The sequence below is a fragment of the Betta splendens genome, chromosome 2, assembly GCF_900634795.4.
Source record: "Betta splendens chromosome 2, fBetSpl5.4, whole genome shotgun sequence".
NCBI classification, from domain to species: domain Eukaryota; kingdom Metazoa; phylum Chordata; class Actinopteri; order Anabantiformes; family Osphronemidae; genus Betta; species Betta splendens.
This window is the reverse complement of record NC_040882.2, coordinates 19,419,579-19,430,772: the sequence shown is the minus strand read 5'-3', so window position 1 is coordinate 19,430,772 and position 11,194 is coordinate 19,419,579.

The window sequence follows — 11,194 nt, the reverse complement described above, 5'->3', positions numbered from 1 at the left end:
AGGTGGATCGCCAGGTTTCCCAGAAATATGAAATAAAACCAAGGATAGTGTGATAAAAACGGCTTCAGAAACATAGGCAGCTCTTTTATTTATTGTCCTAATTCGGTGTCATCAGACGTCTGCAAATGTCTGTTCCAACAACCTATTGACATTGTCTTTCTTCATCATATAGGATTTTGCCTTTGGCCATATCTGACCCAGTTCTTGGTTCAACCTGCTTTTGCACATATAGAAAAGCTGGATGACACTTGGTTAAAACTAATTGGTGCTTACTGCTCATTTCGATGTGTATTAATTCTTTTGTGTATTGTTTATACACAGTTTTATGTACTAACTGTGTATGTAGACATGTAAGATTTCCTAATAGCCTTTCAGTCTCTTCTCTATTTGAAGGGGTTCCACGGGGTTTTCTGCACTACTTCCATGGCAACCCTCAGGTGGCGAACTTGCATAATTCTGTTTTCAGAGTACATAAAGAGCTCTTTCAGCACCGGAGCAGAGGGAAAAATAAACATGCCACATGGAATCTCAGCTCGAGCTGTGCTGCACTCTAAACCGGACTCAGAGCAGAGTGGATGAGGACCAGAAGATCGCTCAGCAGCTCTGTGGTTACATAAGTCAGGTCATAGTTTCCCCAAGTGACATACACTCTCATTAGTGTTGCCTTCGGATGACCAAAGAGTTTGCTGTACACGCTTCCCAGCTGCATTTAGAAGGGAAAAGCCAACTAAATGCCAAACATATTCCTTTAGGGATTTATAGGGAATCTGTGGTTCCAAGGATTAATTACACTGGCTTTATTTAATAGTTTTTTTTGCATTTTTCCCTTTCCTCACTTGTAACCAAGGGGATTTTACATCTCATGTGGTTGTATCATATTGTATTTGCCAAAAATACAACATATTATTATGCCATTACCAAATTGAGGCTTGTTAAACGCTACACACAGGTTTCCAACATTACCTGCCAACAGCTACTTTGTGGATAATACAATTCAGTTTCTGGAGCGGTCGGAGTGGTCTGGAATAAAACCCACTCAGTATGTTATCTGCAACATGGTTGATTATCTCTCTGTCGTTCTAAATACCACCTTACATAATGATCCTCTAGCCCGTGCTCCCGTCAGGCTGTGGTGAGCCAGATATTTGTTCCACACGAGCACAGCGATGTCCACTTAGACAAGTCGTTGTGTTACCGCGCTGATTTCGGCGTAAAACAATGGACTTGTTCAAACATGCACTAAAAAGTTTCGCTCCCATTTTAACAAAAGTCGCGAGGTCAAGGGTTAAAAAGGTGTTTGGTCACAGTACTTCCTGATTTATTTACACACATGAACACAAGCAACGGCTGCAACGGTTACACTTACATGTCAGTGGACGTTGCTTATCTTGGCCCACCAGCTGTGCAGTCTGGCTGGATTAGAGGGCTTTGGGTGATGTAACGCACCCTCTGGCGGCCATAGTGGAGGTCCAGCGTAAGCTGTGAACATCCGATTGCTGTTATGGACATGACATGACTCAGCATCATTAGCTAGCGGAGTTGATTTTGTTATTAACGCACTAAATTAGTAGCATGACCTAAAGAACTCAATATTCGCATTTATATTTTAGGAGCTTGTTAACTAGCCTTTGTCATTTTCATGAACTGGTATATTGATAGAAATAAATTAGATAAATAGAAAAAAAAAATATTTAGATGTATTCACACAGTGTCAATAATTCATGTTTCTATCGAGCATAGTTTTTCTTAATATTTATCTATCTTAGACCCATTTGTTTCCCCTTTGCCGTTTGTTTTGTATTTGGCCTTCAGTATAAATGGAAAAAGGAAGAATTTTATTGCACAAGCTTTCTCACTGTGACATGACTGTAAACACTATGAATATTGAACTGAATATACACTACACACTACTACTACTACTCTACTACTTTACACTAAACAGTAATTAAAGCAATATAAGCTAAAACCAATATAAAAATCTAGTATATTCTGATTTTGTCTTTCTTCAGTGTAGTCCAGATTGTGTCATTACATCATAATGTCATTGTTGTGTGTGGTTCTAATTACAAAATAAATCAAACTTCCAAGCAGCCATGGCAGGAAAACGCTTTAAAAAAGTCAAAGTAAATCTTTAAGGCGATTTGACGTTGTTTACAAAATACAAATAACATTATGGGTCACTAGTTAACTAAATATCTCAACATTTTTGTTTCATTGTGACAAGAGTGGAAAATAAACAGATGCTGCCAAGTAATCAGTTTGTGTGTGTTTTTTCAATACTTGTATTTTTTAAAGCTGTATATCTCACTTGGACTGTTGAGATGGTACTGTACCATAGAGTTTGAGGTCACCAGTCACAGCATCAGACCCAGGATAGAGAAACGCTGTGGTCTCACTTATTGCTCAGTCGCCCACATATTACTGTAAGGTCACCTTTGCTCTGAGCACGGTTTAAAAATAAGTTCATTTTGCATTGATTCAGTGACTGTCCAGAACAAAATGTTATGGAGCAACATTAGGAATCATTTGGGGCTGAGCTTGTGGCAGCTTGATGAATTGATGTGTTTTACCTGGTATTTTGGTTTCTACCAATGCCTCAGAGACATATCCGGCTTTTAGCTAAATATTACTCTCACTTAATGCTACGTCTCACCCATTTGTCTGTTGTGACTAAACCAAAACTGGGGAGATGGTAACCAGAAAACTAGAACAATACTATAATATAATAAAATATAATAAGATAATAACCAATTAAATTATAACTGTTCTGTAGATATATACTGCAATGATTTTCAGGTCCTCAAATCATCAACCATCAGCCCTAAGGGCAACAATCAGTTTTATGATCACGTTATCAGCTGATCCTCTTGTGCCATGTTGTCCATGCTTTTTAAATGCAAATACACACATTGATTATGGCCCTCAGACCAGTTCTATTACGTTTGAATCATCCATATTTCTTTAGAGGGACAGAAACTAGGCTTAGGACACTGAGGCCTTTGATCCTCTGGATTTGCAGCTTGCTACAGCCAAATCAATGTCAGGCATGTACAGTATTGTTCCTTGTTGAGATTGAAGACTTCAGCCTGCTTTAAGCTTCTGTCTTTCTCATCATTTGAAGATGTTGAATCTGGGTTGTTTAAAGTCTGCCTCCTCGTCTCCTACTTGTTTGCTTCCCTCTGGCAATTTTGCTGCTTGGTCCTTGTTTTGTGTAAAGCTGTTTCTGAATAAGTCAGCGTTCCGTTCTGATCTGCCTGCTTCCTGTCTATTGACGGCCGCCCTCATCAGGAACACCCAGGTCCTGTTTAATAACTGTAATTGACCTCATGTGCTCTTTATATGCACACGGCCTACATGTACCTCCTGCCGGCAACAGTTCTCTGGGGTTAATGCTGAGAGAAGGAAAAGAAAATTAGAAGGGAAAAAACGGAACACAAATGTTCCAAAGCCAGTTTAATTTGTACTATTTTCCAATGTGTAATTTAATCTATTGTAACAGCTCACACATGTCAAACCTATTCCTGTGCTCCATAGATGGAGCACTATTTCCATTGTTTCGAAGAGATTTTTGACATGAAAATACTACAAACGAATGTTTGTTTCTGTTCTGTTCCTCTATTATTAATATTATTATTATTGTTGAATATTCATTCTAAAACTCTTCACTCAACATTTCATGACCTGCCGACACAGACTAAAAACAGCATTTGCCTCTGCACTGACACACTTACCTAGAGTGATTAACTGCCTTCACATTTACAGCTCCACGTGTAAGTGAGGCCACAATCGCACTCAAACCAGACCTTGATTATGTGGCAAGATAATGCTCTCAGCATAAGATGTACTGTACAGTAAGTGTATTTGCATTAATGTAAATGTCGTTAATTGTAGTTCGAAAAAGGCTACCACTACATTTTCACCTACAGTAAGGGTTAAAAAAAACATTATTTAAAGCTCAAAAATTTTACAATTGTTTTACAGTTGTTTTATTGCAGTTTTGCTGATAATAGTTCTGTGTTGTTGCTTAGGTCGGATTTTAGACTCATACTTGGTCAAAGTGGTTCTACATTGTGATATTTGTCCATCTATTACTAAGTAAATGCTGTTGCTGTGAAGCAAACTACAAGTAAACACAGAAGCAAAACGTGAGGATGAATATCTATGTGTAGCTCAAGGACATTTTGGCTGCTGATGGACACCTTGTTCTGTTCTCTGATCCTTCTTGTGACCTGATACTAATGAGACAGGGACACTGAGTACAGCAACAACACTGGCAGAAGCTACAGACTGATCTCACTGTGATATTATCCTAGAATATTAAACACACCATCTGTTCTCCGTTTATATGCTTAAAAATCTGGCAAAAGTCCTTCCTCTCAGCTTTGTCTGAAACAGAAGAAGAACAAGAATCCAAGAGAAATACAAAGGCAGTAGTATAAAGAAGGAGAGCCACAAGTCCTGGTGTTGATGTGAATGGCAATAAATAGTAAGGAACGCCACAAATGCTCTAACTGCCTCCTTACGCAACAGCGGGAATGTGCAGTGAATTACTCATGTGACCTCAATAATATGAGCTGAGCTTCTTCTGTCTTAGGCTGCAAGCGGTTCCACTTGCAAATACCTGCACCCATACTAAGCATTTACACATTTCATGGCGAGAAATCTTTCAGGTCTCGTGCACGTTCTGATCGCATAGTGGAGGATTATTCACAAACGCTTTATCTGACGGAACTAAAATAAAAACAAGTGAGACAAACCAGTCATGATCGGCGTTAGAAATCTAAGTCAAGTGTTTTCCCTTATCTCGCCTTGTTGTATGTTTACTGTACAGGCTTGTGTTTGATTATAGCACAAACACACACTATTTGACCCGTGTCCCTCATTTACTTACTGAACAGTACTTCTATGAACTTCAGTATAGCACCTTACTGACCTGCTCAGCTTGAGTCACAATAGTTTAGAAAACACGTTAAATATAAAAGCTTGGAAATAAATGCCAAACAAATGTCATGCATTTCTCTCTCCCTGTATGTGCCCTTTGACCTTCTAGCACAGAAAACACTCAAAAACATCCCCCAAAAATATACACAAAACTGCTTATAACCTTCTCCTTCTCCTGTTTCCTACCAGCGTGCTTCCCTACAAATAGACCATAAGGACTTAAACATCAGCACAAAAAGAATATATACAGATTTTTTTTTCATTTTTGACAATATTCTCGTCACCACTATAAATGTAAATCTGAGACACACACACACACACGCACGCACTCACGCACACACAGAAAAGCTTGAGTGGAGTGGAAAAAATGAAAATCAGAACTATCTGTGCTTTATTGCACCCTGTGTCCTCTTCAGAATCATCTGACACAGTAAAGAGGGTTTAGAGAGACTTTTAGAGCGGAAACGGGGGGGCAGGAAGAAGGTGAAGAAGACGGGGGTCAACAAGTAAAAGTTGTAGCACAACCCAGGAGATTAGAGTAGTCATGTGTTCATGATTGGCTGTGTGTGTGTGTGTGTGTGTGTGTGTGTGTGTGTGTGTGTGTGTGTGTGTGTGTGTGTGTGTGTGTGTGTGTGTGTGTGTGTGTGTGTGTGTGTGATTTAAGACAGCTGCAGAAATCAGGATGGATGAGGGGTGCAGTGCACTTTCCTGTGGCTGTGAGCGATGGGGGAGTGTCCCTGCACGTGATTGGCCCACTGGGCTGATTCCAGTGTAAATGACGTCATAACTCAGTGACTGACCTACTTAAATTGGCTGTGATGTCACAGCTGTCTTTTTCACTCTGTCTCTCTTTCTCCCTGTCCCCGTTCTCCCTCTCTTATACAACTCCAATCTATTATAGTCTTTAAGTCTTTGATTAGTTCTCGCCCCTCTTTCTGTCGCCAAATTTTTTTCATGTTTCTATTTATCTTCTTCTTTTTTCTCCAATTTGCAATATTGACACACAAACATAGGCAGCTGAGGCAGAGTTGTGAAAAATAGCCCAATTTTAGAGATTAAAGCCGTATTGATGAATATTAATTTGTTGGAAAGCAGCTCTGGCCCTGGTGACATGACAAAACGAGACAGCAAGCTTCCACCATATGGATAGAAAAGCTCTCTGGTACCATACAAATGTGATTTAGTGTTGAGGTTTTCCACACAAGTAAGCAGAAAACACTAATCCCACTGCAACACAATCCTAGATGTGAGCCTACTGACAAACCCACTACAGCGACTAAAGCAATCTGTTACTACACTTCTGTTATTATCATTATTATTATTATTATTGTAATCCTAATCAAATGATGAATTGAGGACTGCAGGTTGTAAAAGCTGCCCCAAGGATTTTTCTATTTTAATCACAAGGTGAAAAAAGTTCAAGCTGTCTCCATGAATTCTTTAGGAAAATGAATATTTGTCTAATCAAAGCAACTTTTTCTACAGATTTGATCTACATTACACTCTGCTCTGTTTCCTAAATGCCTCTTATGCACAGTGTACCAGAGCTACTGAGGAGTAATTACTCTGCTGTGGTGTATTTGACAATATTTTCCAGAACAATACTTTTGACAACAAGATTTTTACCTTTGTGTACATGCAGCATCCAAATGGACTGTGCTCTAAGCTAGCGCCATCTCCATGGTGAAAGTTTAAATGTATTACAGTGAAAAACAAAAAACAGATGTATCAACAGATTTTTTGGTTTCTGAACACAGGGAGATTATCTGCGAGGAGCTGGGGCATGAAGGGCTGATTACAGAGGCAGGGTTAGATCTAATCTGGGACCACAGTCACATCAGACAACAATCACTCTAAGTTGGGATGGACAGAAGGGGAGATGATGGAGGCAAAAGTCAGCAATAGTGTGTGTGGTTACAGAAATAGTCAGATGAAGCAGATGGAGAGAGATACGTAGGGAAAGCAGTGCAGTGGAAATGAAATGATAATAAAAAGTGAAAGTGACTGAGGGATGTAGGCCACCAGCAATAAACCAGAAGGAAAACAATAAATAGAAAAGAGCTGCTCAAAGGTTGAACAGATTAAAACTGATGAAGCAAAACAGTAAGAGTGAAAGCGAAACAAAAGGCCGGGAGATAATCCAACCTTTCCTCCCTTTTCAGAACAGGGCCACAGGGAGAAAAAGAGACAGAAGAAGAGGGGAAACGGCCTGAAGCAGTGATTCCTCCTGTGGCCCTCCTCTTCTCTTCCTTTTGTTCAGTGCAAGCCCTCATTCTCTCATTTAAATTCACACCAGCTATGGGGCTAGTCGCAGGGCAACCGCTGTACGATACTGTCCAAAACACATACACTATTTCAAATAAGAGCAAATAATTTACCACAAACAGGTGTGCGTTTTAGTGTGTTTGTGTTACCGCATGTTAGAGATTAGACATTGTGTACATGTAGTGATGAAATTGTCACAATCCACCATCCAAGATAGTGGACAACATCTATTGCTGAGGGTTTGGATTGAGTCAGAGCCAGAGTTTGCCATGAATAAATGAAAATCAGTCTTTTTAATCAACCAAATACTTAAAGCAATAGATCAGTGTTTTTTAACCTGGGTTCGATCGAACCCTAGGGGTTCCCTAAGTCAGTCCCAGGGTTTCGGTGGAGGTCAAGACACAAGACACGCTCCTGACTCATATGATTCATGATGACACGCCCCGTTTGGCGATCATTGACTACCAATGATCCCACTACATTGCTTAGTCAATCTGTGCTGCAGGGAATTGGGCGCCAGTGTTACCAGACATACAATAATTATCATATTTATACGATAGTTTGGGGGTCTGTATGATCTATGATATCATAGAGTCAATACACGATGGGCTTGACACTGGTGTTCCTTAACCAAAGCAAAGAAAAGACTTGGTGGTGCAAAGACTGGTGAGCAAACCAAGTGGCTTTATCGCCTGGCCTGTGAGTTGGGCGCTACCTTTCAGGGATGGATTCTACCTGCTGAATGAGGTTGAATTCTTTTGCCACTGCTGCGGTGTTACGGTATAACATTACAGTCATAAAAACATGTAAAAGAAAACAGCAAATATTCATTATTATTGTAGCGGTGTAGCCTGGTGGGAATTATTCAATAAAGAAGGGTTCGGTGAATGTGCATATTAAACTGGTGGGGTTCAATACCTCCAATAAGGTTAAGAACCACTGCAATAGATAAACCAAAAACATGAGTAAGACTAAACAAAAAGGCTAGGTATGGCATGAGCAGAGCTGAACAAAACATGGCTGAGCAGAACAGCAGTTACTTGTTTGGAACTAACCAAACAAGCAGCACCAATGCATGTCGTACGTGCAGCGCAACGCATGGCTAACATGGGCAGAGGACTCAGCTGGAGGTAAGCAAGGGCTAGGCTAAACATGAACAAGTGCTAGGCTAAACATGAACAAGGGAAAATTTAAGCTAAACTTCTCGGTGTCCACATACACCCCAGTGCACCTTTAAGAAATGCTTTAGGCATGCTTAAGTGTGACCATGTTCTTTTAGTAGCTGAACAAAATTGATTAAAAAAACTGCTAAATGACCTAATATTATGTTAACTTTTATAAAACCCAGCAGTATCTGGTAACCGGTCCACATATGAACACAAACATACAGTAGCTGGAGAGGACATAGCAAGGGCGAGTCAAACTCAGGATTATTTGGTGATTATAAAGGTTGGTGGTACAGTAGTTTGTTTGTGTGTGTATCTTTGGCACAGTAGAAGACAAAATAAGTGTTTGCCAACCTATAAACAGCAGATCAGTCTCGAATTGTTTAACAGCAAATTGAGGGTGAGGTTGGGATCTTTCATCTTGTGGCAGTAAAACAAACCACTCATATAGCCGACACTTGGCCACTTTCCTGGGTCGGGACAGAATAAATGAACAATCTCACCACAACCACTGAAGTGATTGGTGGTCTTGTAGTGAATACATGTGGCTGCTTTTAATGAAATGTTTTTGTGTCACATAATGAGAGATGGAGGCCAGAGTTAAGCTGCAGGGGTGTGAGCAACAGCTACGTGCAGGTTGTCCATAAGAACACTGATAACTATATCTGCTTTATTATCATTTAAAACAATAATGCGGTTAACAGAAACAGTATTTATGACAAGCTTCATGGAGAAAGTAAAAGCAAAGAAGGTCAAGACAGTGCGTGGGCGTGTTTGTCTTAGTTTGAAACAGCACGGACACAAGAAGCACCAAATCAAATCAAAACAAAACCTGATGGGACATGTGTCAGCAGTCAGTTCATCAATAAGCAACTCAGTAAGCAGTCAGGGTGCACACACCTAACCACACCTCAATTCTATGACATGTCCCCACAAACCAAATGTCCATTGTTGTTTAAGAAAATGTGTGTTTCTGTCCCCACAACATGACAAACACAAACGTGTGTGTGTGTGTGTGTGTGTGTGTGTGTGTGTGTGTGTGTGTGTGTGTGTGTGTGTGTGTGTAGCCACAATGAAGCAGAACAGCCGGCGGCCGCCTGCTCTCTGTTTGTGTTTAACTCATATTTCATTTTGTGTTTTTCTACTCTCTCACACACAAACATGCTCGTGGATCCTTCTAAGACTCACGCTGACAAAGGCTCAGGTACTTTTATGGATCCCTTCGTTGTGTTTTTGTTTTCAGCTCTTTCCCTCTCTCCCACACTCACACAAGGCTCCCAGTGGCACTGATAAATCACTCTGGAGACTTAAAGCTCCAGTCCTATCTCTCGACCTTTATGCAGCCTTACATCACTCCTGGCTTTCATCTCTTTGCCCCTCTTTTACTCTTTCATACCTTTTACATTTCTTGCTTTCTTCCTTTCTGCCCATCTGGGTGATGACCTCTCTCTGCCTTAAATTACTATACTGCTTTTATCTTTTTTGAGCATTGCTGTATCATTGATACCTTGTTGTGGTTGATTTATGTTTGTAAGTGTGTGGGCGATCGACCACCGACAGCATCGACCGTCGTTCCTCCACCTGAAAATGTCTAATTTAGTAGAAACAGGGCTTTCTTGTACTGATTTAGTGCTTAAAGGGCCATGATAAGACCACTATTACTCCCATGTTCATATCTAGTCATAACAAAAATTAATCCAGAAAAAGCAGTTGGGGCCCTGATGGGCTCCAAATGTAGCCCGGCTCCTCTAACCAGTTGAAATCTCAGTTTAAATCACTTAGAGATGTATTTTCTTCCCTTTGGGTGGAGCCCCGCTTGTTTTAATGCTAAGCTAAGAACTAATGACAATGCATACAGTATGTACAAAATATTTGAGACACGGAAGACATCACCCTCATAGTGAACTTCTAGAACTTTCCCGCATGTGCACCAAATATAATTATGAATGTCTTCACCACATCAGTTGTGCCGTCAGAGGCAGTGCCCACAGAGGGCTCCGCCGGCACAGCTAAACGGAACACAGCCATGATCCATGCTCTTAAAGGGCCACGCTCCTTTAAGAGAGTGGCACTTCAGGTCAGCGCCTGTTGCCGTTTAGTGATTTTCACTCGTGCACAGTTGTTGACACTTAGTGGAAGCATGGAAAAAACTATGTGGTTTTTAATTTAGTTATTTTTACATTGTGTTTGTCCCCACACAAACTCAGCCTACGCTACATCACATGAAAGATTGGATGCATGTCGTCATCACAATCTTCCAAGGACACACAGATTATTGCTAAATTTTACCTCATTTACTCTAGTCATTTTGCTAGTGGCTTCATGTAAAGAACTCAAAAGACGTGTCTCAGCTTTATGCCTTGACTGCACAGAGAACCATCAGCGTACACACTTTGCAGTAATAAATCCACCTCGACATTTTCATTACAACTATATTTTTCTGGTGCTATTTGCTGCCTTAGTGATGTATCTTTAAAATGCCACCGTGTCACAAGCCGAGGGAAACATGCTTGTTTTCAGCTGTGTGACACTTCGTCATCAAGAAGCTGACTCTGCTGGCAAACATCCCCAGTGATCAGAACGCAGTACATTAACTTCCCACATACAGTAACTGTACTCACTTCAATGACATTACAGCCATTAAGATGGTATTTTTATTCAAGTATTATCTGATTTAGATTCAGTCTTTGTTTGCTGTGAATTCTACCAAGCCTTAGCATCACTGTAGTCACTAACAGTTATCTTTGCAGCTGAGACGATGTTTAAACAAAAGGTGCCACTCTGCACTCACTCACTCAGACTGTTACACAATTTTCACTTTC